This window comes from Bos indicus x Bos taurus, chromosome 22, assembly GCF_003369695.1.
Source record: "Bos indicus x Bos taurus breed Angus x Brahman F1 hybrid chromosome 22, Bos_hybrid_MaternalHap_v2.0, whole genome shotgun sequence".
NCBI classification, from domain to species: Eukaryota; Metazoa; Chordata; class Mammalia; order Artiodactyla; family Bovidae; genus Bos; species Bos indicus x Bos taurus.
This window is the reverse complement of record NC_040097.1, coordinates 52,851,580-52,862,782: the sequence shown is the minus strand read 5'-3', so window position 1 is coordinate 52,862,782 and position 11,203 is coordinate 52,851,580.

Sequence of the window (11,203 nt, the reverse complement as noted above, 5' to 3'; positions counted from 1 at the left end):
CACAGAGTCGGACACGACTGAAGCAACTTAGCAGCAGCAGCAGCAGCAGCAGTGCCTTTGCACTTTGCTACTCAAGGAGACATTAGTCTGGGTAGGAACACTGAGCTGAGGGTTCCCAGATCCCGGCTTCCAGCTTGCCTCGTGGCCCCTCTTCGCCTGGTATGTTTGCAGTGAGCAGCCTGGAGGGGTGAAATGATGTCTTCCTCCAGGACAAAGAACAGGTTACTTAGGGCTTGCTATCGAGCAGAGGATTTCCCAGACTCTGTTTCTCTCCTGTAACAGAACCCTTTGAAATTTGGGTGGAGACAAAGCAGAAGGGTGCAAACATGAAGCTTAAGCCCTGGAGAATTGATGCTTTTGAACTGTGGTGTTGGAGAAGACTCTTGAGAGTCCCTTGGACTGCAAGGAGATCCAACCAGTCCATCCTAAAGGAGATCAGCCCCGGGTGTTCTTTGGAAGGACTGATGCTAAAGCTGAAACTTCAGTACTTTGGCCACCTCATGCGAAGAGTTGACTCATTGGAAAAGACTCTGATGCTGGGAGGGATTGGGGGCAGGAGGAGAAGGGGACGACAGAGGATGAGATGGCTGGATGGCATCACTGACTTGATGGACGTTGAGTCTGAGTGAACTCCGGGAGTTGGTGATGGACAGGGAGGCCTGGCGTGCTGTGATTCATGGGGTCGCAAAGGGTCGGACACGACTGAGTGACTGAACTGAACTGAACTGATGCTGGTTATTTGCCTTGAGTGGAAAAGGCTTTTGTTTCTGATGCAGGAGTCTTGGGTCTTCCGTTAGCATCTATGAAACAGCAAAAGGCTGAGTAATTAGCTTGCAAGTAGGGTAAAATCAAATCCCATTTCCCACAGTCAAAGGTATTTTTTTTTTCTTTTTTGGTAAAAATAAAATGAAATTCATTAGGAAGTGACAATATTCCATCAAAGAATATGAAAAAGAACATATATATATGTATAACTGAATATATAAATATATATAGGTACAAAAACTGTTCAGAAGAAATTTATACAACACTGTAAATCAACTATACTTCAATGAAATTTTACAAAAAGATTTCATCAGTGTAGTAGATATATTTGAAAAACAATACTAGGTGGCATATAATGAACCCTAGACAAATTAAACGCAAGTGTTAAGGAAGTCTGGCTAAAATAATCTGATAAAACTTCACAGATCGCTCTAGAAATTAATGATGAAATAGACCTACCAGTTGCAACAGTGTTATAAAATTGTTTCTGTGAGTAAATATTTTCTCATAAATTTCCAATATAAGAAAGCCAGGGACTTCCCTGGTGGTCCAGTAGCTAAGGCTCTGCTCTCCCAACGCAGAGGGCATGGTTTCGATCAGTCAGCGAACTAGATTCAGCATGCCATGACTAAGACCTGCTGCAGACCAAAACAGTCAAAGGTAGGTTCCCAAAGACTAGAATGCTTTGTTGAAGAACGGGGCTAAGAGTTAAAAGGGTGATCAGGTCCAGATGCATTGAGAATTATAGTGTTTAATCACCCTGCCTATTAGATAGGCTTTACCCGACTATATTACCAATGGCTTCAAGCCTCCTAATTTCCCACTACGACACTGGGTTACAGGACTTATTTATGTATTTCTTTAACTAGGAAATACCTTTGGGGTTCCTACCATTTTTAAGAATTTGAGTTACGTTCCCACAGGTACCCAACCTCTGGGATCTAATGCCTAATGATCTGAAGTGGAGCTGATGTAATAAATCGCATTGTAAATGTAATGCATGTAAATCATCCCCAAAACCACACATCCCAGTCCGTGGAAAAACAGTCTTTCAGGAAACCAGTCTCTGGTGTCAGAAAGGCTGGGGACTGCTGCTATGAGGGATCATTCAAAGCCAGAGGGAACTTAATGCTTCTTGGCAAGAAGAATTTAACTCAAAACTTTCAACTTCAAAAACGTTTATGTTATCATGCTGGATGTAGAAATAGTCATAAATGAGTGGGGTCCAAGGTGGGAAAAATGATTCTCACATGGCAGATTTAAGAGCTACTTCTATAGATAGGAGCACATTAGGCAAATGAATGTGACCTCAGCAAGGAGAAGCAGAGAAGGGCTCCCAGGGACAGGGAAGGAATCTGGATGCAGAGGCAGGAAATACCAGGCTGAGCTCAGCAACCATGGCCTGGCCATTTCAGTTGGTTCCTGGGACTTATATGGAGGAGTTCTTACCAGAATTTTTAAGTCCTAAAAAGGTTTGTCACATGCATTCAATAAGGAAAATAAACAACATTCCACTTTTTCATGGCAGCCAATCTTCTTTTCCATAAGAGTCTGGAAAAATAGGAAATTTTATGTGCAATGAATGATAGGAAATTTTGGTGGTTTGATGTTATCAGGGTGTCCATTGATGGTTTCCCATCAAACATATCAAAGGTGAGTTAGAATGTGGTAAGAAAGCCATGAAAATATCACTGGGAGACATTGCTTTAATGTGAGATTTCTTGCTCAGTCCACAAGGATGTACTCAGCCAATATCTTCAAAAATAAATTTTTCCACCTTATAAAAGACTTTTAATTAAAAATTTTTTTTGGCCACACTGAGCTGGGCATGTGGGATCTTAGTTCCCCAACCAGGGGTCAAATCCATACTCCCTGCATTGGAAGGCCGACTTGTAACCACTGGACCACCAGGGATGTGCCCTGGTTTAAATTTTTCCGTGACAAAGAAAATGATCTACTAACTCTCATTATATCAATTCCTGCTCAGTTGCTTATGACTGGATATTTTATTCCAAGTGTCACTTTTTAAGTTTCATTTAGCAGTGCATTGTCTGATAAGAAAAAAACACACAAAAGTTTGTGTTTTGAAACTTTGGTTTCTGTCTGATTATCCTTCAGTTCAGTTCAGTTCAGTTCAGTCGCTCAGTCGTGTCTGACTCTTTGCAACCCCATGGACTGCCTCATGCCAGGCCTCTCTGTCCATTGCCAACTCCTGGAGTTTACTCAAATTCATGTCCATTGAGTCGATGATCCCATCCAGCCATCTCATCCTCTGTCGTCCCCTTCTCCTCCTGCCTTCAATCCTTCCCAGCGTCAGGGTCTTTTCAAATGAGTCAGTTCTTCCCATCAGGTGACCAAAGTATTGGAGTTTCAGCTTCAGCATCAGTCCTTCCCATGAATATTCAGGACTGATTTCCTTTAAGATGGACTGGTTGAATCTCCTTGCAGTCCAAGGGACTCTCGGGAGTCTTCTCGAACACCACAGTTCAAAAGCATCAATTCTTTGATTGTCTTTTTTCATTATTTATTACTGAATTACAAATTACTTCAATTTAATGGTTTTAAAAAACAGTATAGGACTTCCCTGGTGGCACAGTAGATAAGAATCCATCTGCCAATGCAGGGGGTGGGTTCGAACTCTGGTTGGGGAAGAATCCACATGCCACAGAGCAACTGATTCCGTGCGCCCACAACTGCTGAACCCGCGTGCTACAACTGCTGCAGCCTGCGCCCCTGGAGCCTGTTCGCTGCAACAAGAGAACCTACCACGATGAGAAGCCTGTGCACTGCAATAGAGTAGCCCCTGCTCACTGCAACTAGAGAAAGCCCGTGCAAAGCAACGAAGACCCAGCACAGCCAAAAAATATATATGTGTGTATATATATACAGGGGAGTTCCTTCGTGGTCCAGTGGCTAAGACTCCTTGCTCCTAATGCAGGGGCCTGGGTTCCATCCCTGGTCAAGGAACCAAGATCCCACATACTGCATGGCACCACCTAAAACAAACAAACAAATCAGTATATATTCATAATCCCACGGATTAGGGTGACCAGGAATTTGAGAGCAACATAGCTGGATGTTTCCTCACACACTCTTTCATGAAGCTAGTTTAAGACATCAACCAGGGCCTGCAATTCGGGAGACCTGGGTTTGATTGCTGGGTTGGGAAGATCCCCTGGAGCAGGGCACAGCAACCCATGCCAGTTTTCTTGCCTGGAGAATCGCATGGACAGAGGAGCCTCGCCAGCCCCAGTCCATGGGGTTGCACAGAGCTGGACACGACTGAAGCGACTTAGCATGCACGCACGCTGTCAGCTGAAGGCTTGACTGGGTTGGAGAATCTCCGTTCCATGTGGCTCACTCCAATGGTTGTGGGCAGGAGGCCTCAGCTCCTCACCTCTTTCATTTTTCCAGAGGTCTGCTTGATCTTTGTGACATTGCAGCAGACTTTTCCCCATGTGAGTGATCCACGATCAAACAGAAGTTGACAATGCCTTTTATAGCCTCATCTCAGAAGTCACACACCATCGTTGCTCCAATAGTCATTGTTTACAGGGATCAGGGTGGGAGGGATCAATACTACTGTGTGAAAACTGGAGGCAAGAATGGGGATTTGTTATGAAAGCTGATAACACACTCTCTTTCATTGTGATGTTTGAAATATGCTGATAATTGCATTTTCAAATGGGAACAGGAATCAAAAGGATTAAGTTTTTACTAGTTAGTTTGAAACAGTGAGAACAAAAGAAATTCAGAAAAACCTGAAATTATTGAGGCTACTGACAGTGAGAACTACCCCAGTTTTCCTGTAATTATTTTGACAGTGCTATATTCCAACCATCATTTTAACAAGCTGAAGTCCATTTAAAACATATACAGGATATAATCAGATGTTTAATACAAATTTCTATTATTGTACAAGTGTGAATGAGTCTAAAGATTGGTATCTGGTTTTTGAGAAAACTGAGTAATAATTGCCTGAAACCATTATATTCAAAGTGACTTAAATTCAAATTTGTGGGGCTTCCCTGATGGCTCAGCAATTAAGACTCTGCACTTCCACTACAGGAGGCACAGGTTCTGTCCCTGATCATGGAATTTCCATATGCTGTGAGGTGCAGTTAAAGAAAAAAAATTTGAAAAAAAAAAATCAAATTTGCAAACTTAAACTGTAACCGCATTTTAAAATTATAAACAGAGAAGTCCTGACTACGGTATTAGAATAAAATTCACAGATCAATTAAAAATTTCGTAAAGCTTCAAGACTATTTTTTTAAATTACCTTGGAAACTGACAATTCTTTTTAAAATCTGGGAACCTCCCTGGGGATCCAGTGGCTAAGACTCTGTGCTTCCCATTCGGTGTGTGCAGGTTCAGTGCCTGGTCAGGGAACTAAGATCCCATATGCTCTGGCCAAAAAGGAAAAAGAAAAATTGGCAACAAGCTATGTGATTTGTTGTTGTTGTTGTTGAGTCACTAAGTCGTGTCCAGATCTTTGAGACCCAGTGGACTGCAGCACACCAGGCTTCCCTGTCCTTCACTATCTCCCGGAATAGATATTTCCAAATCTGTTCAGGTCAAAAAGAGGTTGCCAATCTGAAAAATATGTTCTTATAAAAATAGCACAGTTAATAAACACACGAGTGATTTTTTTTTTAAGTCATATGTAATCCAGTTCTTTTTCATATAATTGGATGAAAAATTATATTTTTCACGGTTGACTAGGAAATTTTTATTATATTTGTACTGGTGATGTCTGTGAAGATGTATGTTGGTAAACTGATGGAAATATTTTCAACCAAATAGTAAAGGATTTTAGCACACAGCATTTTCTGGAATTAAAAATACAGGGATAGGCAGAGATGAAACATATTATGGACAGAACTCCAGAAGTGGTAATTCACATCCAGGCCCTGCTTCAAGAACACATTTTGCAAATAATCTGTTTTTGTAGTTTTTTTTAGAGGACTAGTAAAGAAGTAAAGATTGCTCTTAAAACAAATTAGTGGTTTGATCATTTCTTCTTTTGAGTATAAGTTATATTTAATATGTTGATTTTGAGAACTTGCTTTACTATGCAGATACATACTGAATTAGAAAGAGCAGCTGATCACAGGTTTCTAACTTAATATTGAATTGTTATTTTTCTTTGTTTATAAAAAAAGAAAGTAAATGCTATGACAAAGAGTAAAATTTGGATTAAATGAATGAATTCTTTATAAGGCCATCTTATCAATCACAAAATTGAATCATTTGCCTTTTAAAAGCTAAACTCTCAGATGACAATTACAAAGTAAAGCTAATATTTTTACTGTATGTGACAAGACTACTGAAGTGAAAATAAAGTCTGAGTTAGAGGAGAATTCAGGCTTCCCTGGTGGCTCAGTGGTAAAAAATCTGCGTGTCAATGCAGGAGACATGGGTTCTATCCCTGATCCAGGAAGATCCCCTGGAGAAGGAAATGGCAACCCATTCCAGTATTCTTGCCTGGGAAATCCCATGGACAGAGGAGCCTGGCAGGCTGCAGTCCGTGGGGCCATAAAAGAGTTGGACATGACTGAGCGACTAAACGTCAGAGGAGAGTTCATGGTGGAACTATGGGTTGTTTGAGAATTTTGGTTCATTTGTGTTAGATTTCAAATATTGGCAGTTAACTAAGAATCGTCAGTAAGCTCTTCCAGTCATTGAAAAAGTCTTTTGACAAGTATCTTGAGAGAATAAGGGAACGGGAATGACCAATCCCCCCTCGCCCCGCTTTTTTTTTTTGGCTGAGACTCAGGGTATGCAATCCCCAACCAGGGATTGAACCCACATCCCCTTCTGTGGAAGGAAAGAGTCTTAACCACTGGACCTCCTGGGAAGCCTGGGGAGCAGGAATGGCCAGAAATGAGTTCTGTCTGCCAATAAACCAAAGCAATTCAATCCTGTGATGCACAGTGGAAGGCAGCTAAGTATTTTTTCTGCCTAGCACCCTTTCCCACCCACCCTTGAGTTGCAACCAATTTTCCTTTGGGTAACGGGAGAAAGAGACCAACTGCCTTGGTTTGCCCTAACTCAGTGTTAGCACTTAAAGTTCTATGCATAGGAAACTTTATAGTCCTGGGTAAACAGGAAGCATCAGTCATCTAGGAGTGTGAGGTGTGGAGTGGTGACAGGCTCGTTTCTTCCCAGACGTAAGTGTGGCTCTTGATCAAGGTCTGATCACTTACTGCATCCTACCCACGTGGTCACAGTGATTGAATGAGGAATAGATTTGAGCAAAGCTGGTCTGTCTCTACCAGCGGGAATAGGGAAAATGAGCTCTTTTCAACTTGTACCATTTACCATGATCGCCATCTTGATTACCTTGTGGAAAGATCCTTCCTAGAAGCGGAGAGCCAGGGACCTGATCATTTGACCCCTGGAAACAGCCACTGATGAAGCCAGATGCCACCCTGGACGTTTAACTTACTAAGCTATAAATTCCCTTCTCTGCTCTAGCTTGTTTAAGTTGACTTTCTCTCGCTTACAACCCTAAGAGTCCAACAACCTGTCAGCACGAAGGCACATTTATTAAAATTTTAATCAACAGGAGTCTGAAAATGTACTTTTCCACCTCTTTGTCAGCATTCAGTGCATCTCTACTTAATCATTATCCCACATAGCACTTAAAGCAGGTAAACAAACAAACAAACAAACAAAATATATATATATATCCATACATTTAACTGTTTGGATTCTAGAAGTATTGTAACACCAACAGCGAAAATAAATTGCCTAGTCTGAGCTGTCAGGTCTCTGTTATTCAGTCTAATTATCCAAAATTGATGCAATAGCTTTCATCAATTAACCAAGGAAACAAGTAGGAAAAGTCCCTTGAAAACTTTCTTGATTAGCAAGACGTGTGAAATGTTTCTGAAGTTAAAATAAGCATGGCCAGGTTATGGATTAGAATGTAAAGCTGACATAAAATTTTAAGAGCCTAGAATTCAAAGACATTTCTTACTTGTGCTTCATTGTTTTAGTTTATATATATATCCCAGGGCACATGTTCTTTTCTCTCTCTCTTTTTTTTTTTTTGAGTACTTAGGAAAGGTATTTCTGTACAAAACTTAGCAAAGTCTCACAGTGGAAATAGAGACCTATTAAAAACTTTGGAAACAAGCAGAGACTTGACCAGAGCTACTAACAGCAATAGGTAAGATGGTCTGGAAAAAGAGGAGATTACAGATGAGACCCCTTTGGAGTTCAGTACAATTGTCAAGACAAGTAATAGTGACAGTCTCAGTAAAGATAAATGATTTTCTGTTCTGGTTTCTACCTGACCCATGCAAGTGCCAACTATAAAAGGGAAAGGACATACTAAATATTAAACAGTCAACATATATAAAGTGCTTCATATAGCAAACACCCAGACAGCATTTATCAAGAGCCAGACACTATTCTAAGCACTTTACAAATATTAGCTCATTTAACTCTCATTATAAATTTATGAGATAGTGGGACTTACTGATGGTCCAGTGACTAAGACTTTGTGCTTCCAATGCAGAGGGTCTGGGTTCAATCCCGGATCTGGAAACTAAGATCCCACATGTCACGCGATACAGCCAAAAAATAAATAAACAAGTAGAAATGAGACCTTGCACCTTGCTCACCCCTGGGCAGATCCCAGGGACTCACCTCCCAGACCCACCAGTCTATGTGTTCCAATGTTGCATGGGAGGAGCAGAAAGAGCAGTGAGCTATAGAGGTGTCTTGAGGGTAGGAACGAAGGACAACTCAGCAGTGAACTGCTCATGTCTGATAAGCCAAGTATCAGATGCCTAGGTGATGAAGAAGATTAGGGATCCTACCAAATTCTCCAGAAGGCAGGAATTTGGATGAAAACTTAAGGAGAAAAGGGTAGCAGGGACCACACAATTTGACCAAGATTAAATTTCCACCACTCCAAGTGGAACAGAGGCTTACAAGAACAATTATAAGGGAAATCATACAGGGAAAAAAAAAATGTAGGGATTTCCCTGTCAGTCCAGTGATTGAGACTCTGCGTTTTCACTGCAGTGGGGCCCAGGTTCGATCCCTGTCCAGGAAATGAGAACCCACAGGCCATGCGGTGTGGCCAAAAAGTAAATAAATAAATAAATATAAAAAGAATGAATGTAATATCTTTGCATATCTGAACATGTTGCCTAAGATCTGTATCTACAAAGCACAGAAGCACAGAGGTCACTGACCTGCATCCTACCGTATGCCCATAGAATAGAGTGGCAGAATGAAGGAAGTTACAATGGCAGGGATTCAGTCTTTGAGAAGACAAAGGATCCTCTCAGGGGTTCTCTTAACACTGTGGCTCGCTGTACCTTGTCAACCTCACATGCTCAACTTCCCATACTGTTTCTCCCCAGTTTATATGCTCTCTGCTTCCAACTTTTTGTTTGGAAATCTTATGTGTCCTCCAAATCCCAGCATATGAAACCATGAAGCTGTGAGCGCTCCTTTTCGATCTCTCTCAGATTCCATCATGTATACATAGAGGGTGTGTGTGTGTGTGTGTGTGTGTGTGTATGTGTGTCCTAAGCCATCTCAGTCATGTTCCACTCTTTGTGACCCCTTGGACTGCAGCCCACCAGGCTCCTTTGTCCATGGGATTCTCCAGGCAAGAATACTGGAGTAGGTTGCCATGCCTTCCTCTAGGGGTTCTTCCCAACCCAGGGATTGAATTCATGTCTCTTATATCTCCTGCATTAGCAGATAGGTTCTTTACCATTTCTGTCACCTGGGAAGCCCATATATGGAAGATATTTGATATTTTCTGCATGAATAAAAAAGCAATTGACCTCGTCTTATGCTTCTGTCTCTCCATGTCTCACCTCACTAATTAGTTTTTACTTTCCATGCAGGTCTGGACTGTATTATATATATCATCATAATTGTTTCTTTAAAAAAATTATTCTCTTTATTTTATTTATTCTTTTTATTCTTTTATTGAAGTATAGTTGATGTACAATATTATATGTTACAGGTGTACAGGTATATAGTGATTCATAATTGTAAAGGTTATACTCCATTTACAGTAATTGTAAAATGTTGGCTATATTCCCTGTGTTGTACAATATATCCTTGTATCTTACTTTATACATAATAGTTTGTACCTCTTAATCCTTCACCCCTATATACCCACCTCTCCCCATTACCAGCTTGTTCTCTATGAGTCTGCTTTTTTGCTACATTTACCAGTTTGTAGTATTTTGGAGAAGGCAATGGCACCCCACTCCAGTACTGTTGCCTGGAAAATCCCATGGATGGAGGAGCCGGGTGGGCTGCAGTCCACGGGGTGGCTAAGAGTCAGACACGAATGAGCGACTTCACTTTCACTTTCCACTTTCATGCATTGGAGAAGGAAATGGCAACCCACTCCAGTGTTCTTGCCTGGAGAATCCCAGGGACGGGGGAGCCTGGTGGGCTGCCGTCTATGGGGTCGCACAGAATCAGACACGACTGAAGCAACGCAGCAACAGTATTTTTTTAGATTTAAGATATAAGTGATATCATACAGTATTTGTCTTTCTCTGTCTGGCTTCTCACTTTAAGCATTTTTTTCATAACAGCATCAAATATATAAAAGGTATTCACTGTATATATATGAAAGAATGAATTCCCAGGGTGTCTCTGCAATAAAATAGAATACCTAGCATCTTAGATTGGGTTCTTCCAGAAGCCAACTGAACCACAGATTCAAGTTGAAGTTCTCCTGGCACAGGTTAATAAGGGAGTAAGGGAAGCAGGACAGTGAAGGGGAGGCAGACAAGAAAAGGGTGCAATTTTTGATGAATTCTTGGACATGGTCTGAGCATGTAGGGAGCTCTGGAGCATAAACTGTACCTTGAGTTCCTGAAGTCTTGAGGTTTAGGGAGCTGGGCTTCGTCCACCCTCACTAGTCAGGGGCTGCTTGCCAGCCATCTTGGGGAATGGGCACTCTCAGGCATCTCGAACCTTCCAGATGGAGGTGGCTCCAATAGCCCAGGGGCAATTCTTTGAAGAAGCTTGCTGGTATAACCCGAGGAGTTTCTGAGGGGTTCTGAGCAGTGTATCTCTGTGTTCATTGCACCTGGGAACACAGGTCATAGAGGGCATCTTTGGTTCATTTTGAACATTATGTTCCTGTTCATCCTGGGTTTTTTTTTCTGGTTCATTGATTTTTTTTTTTCCTGATCTGTTTGCTAAACTATATTGTACCTCCTTGTATTTGTTTATATAACACAATAAAAAGAATTTTAATTATTCTTAAACACAAGCAAATACCAGATAGTCCAAAGATTTATATCTAAAAAAGGAAACCATAAAAGTCCTGGAGGAAGGCTCCCAGCCACTTTGGGTGGAAAGTAGGGACTTGAGGTCAAATTACTCTACAGAGGAAATGGAAAGAATTTGTTTTTTATGTTGTTTTTTTTTTTTTTTT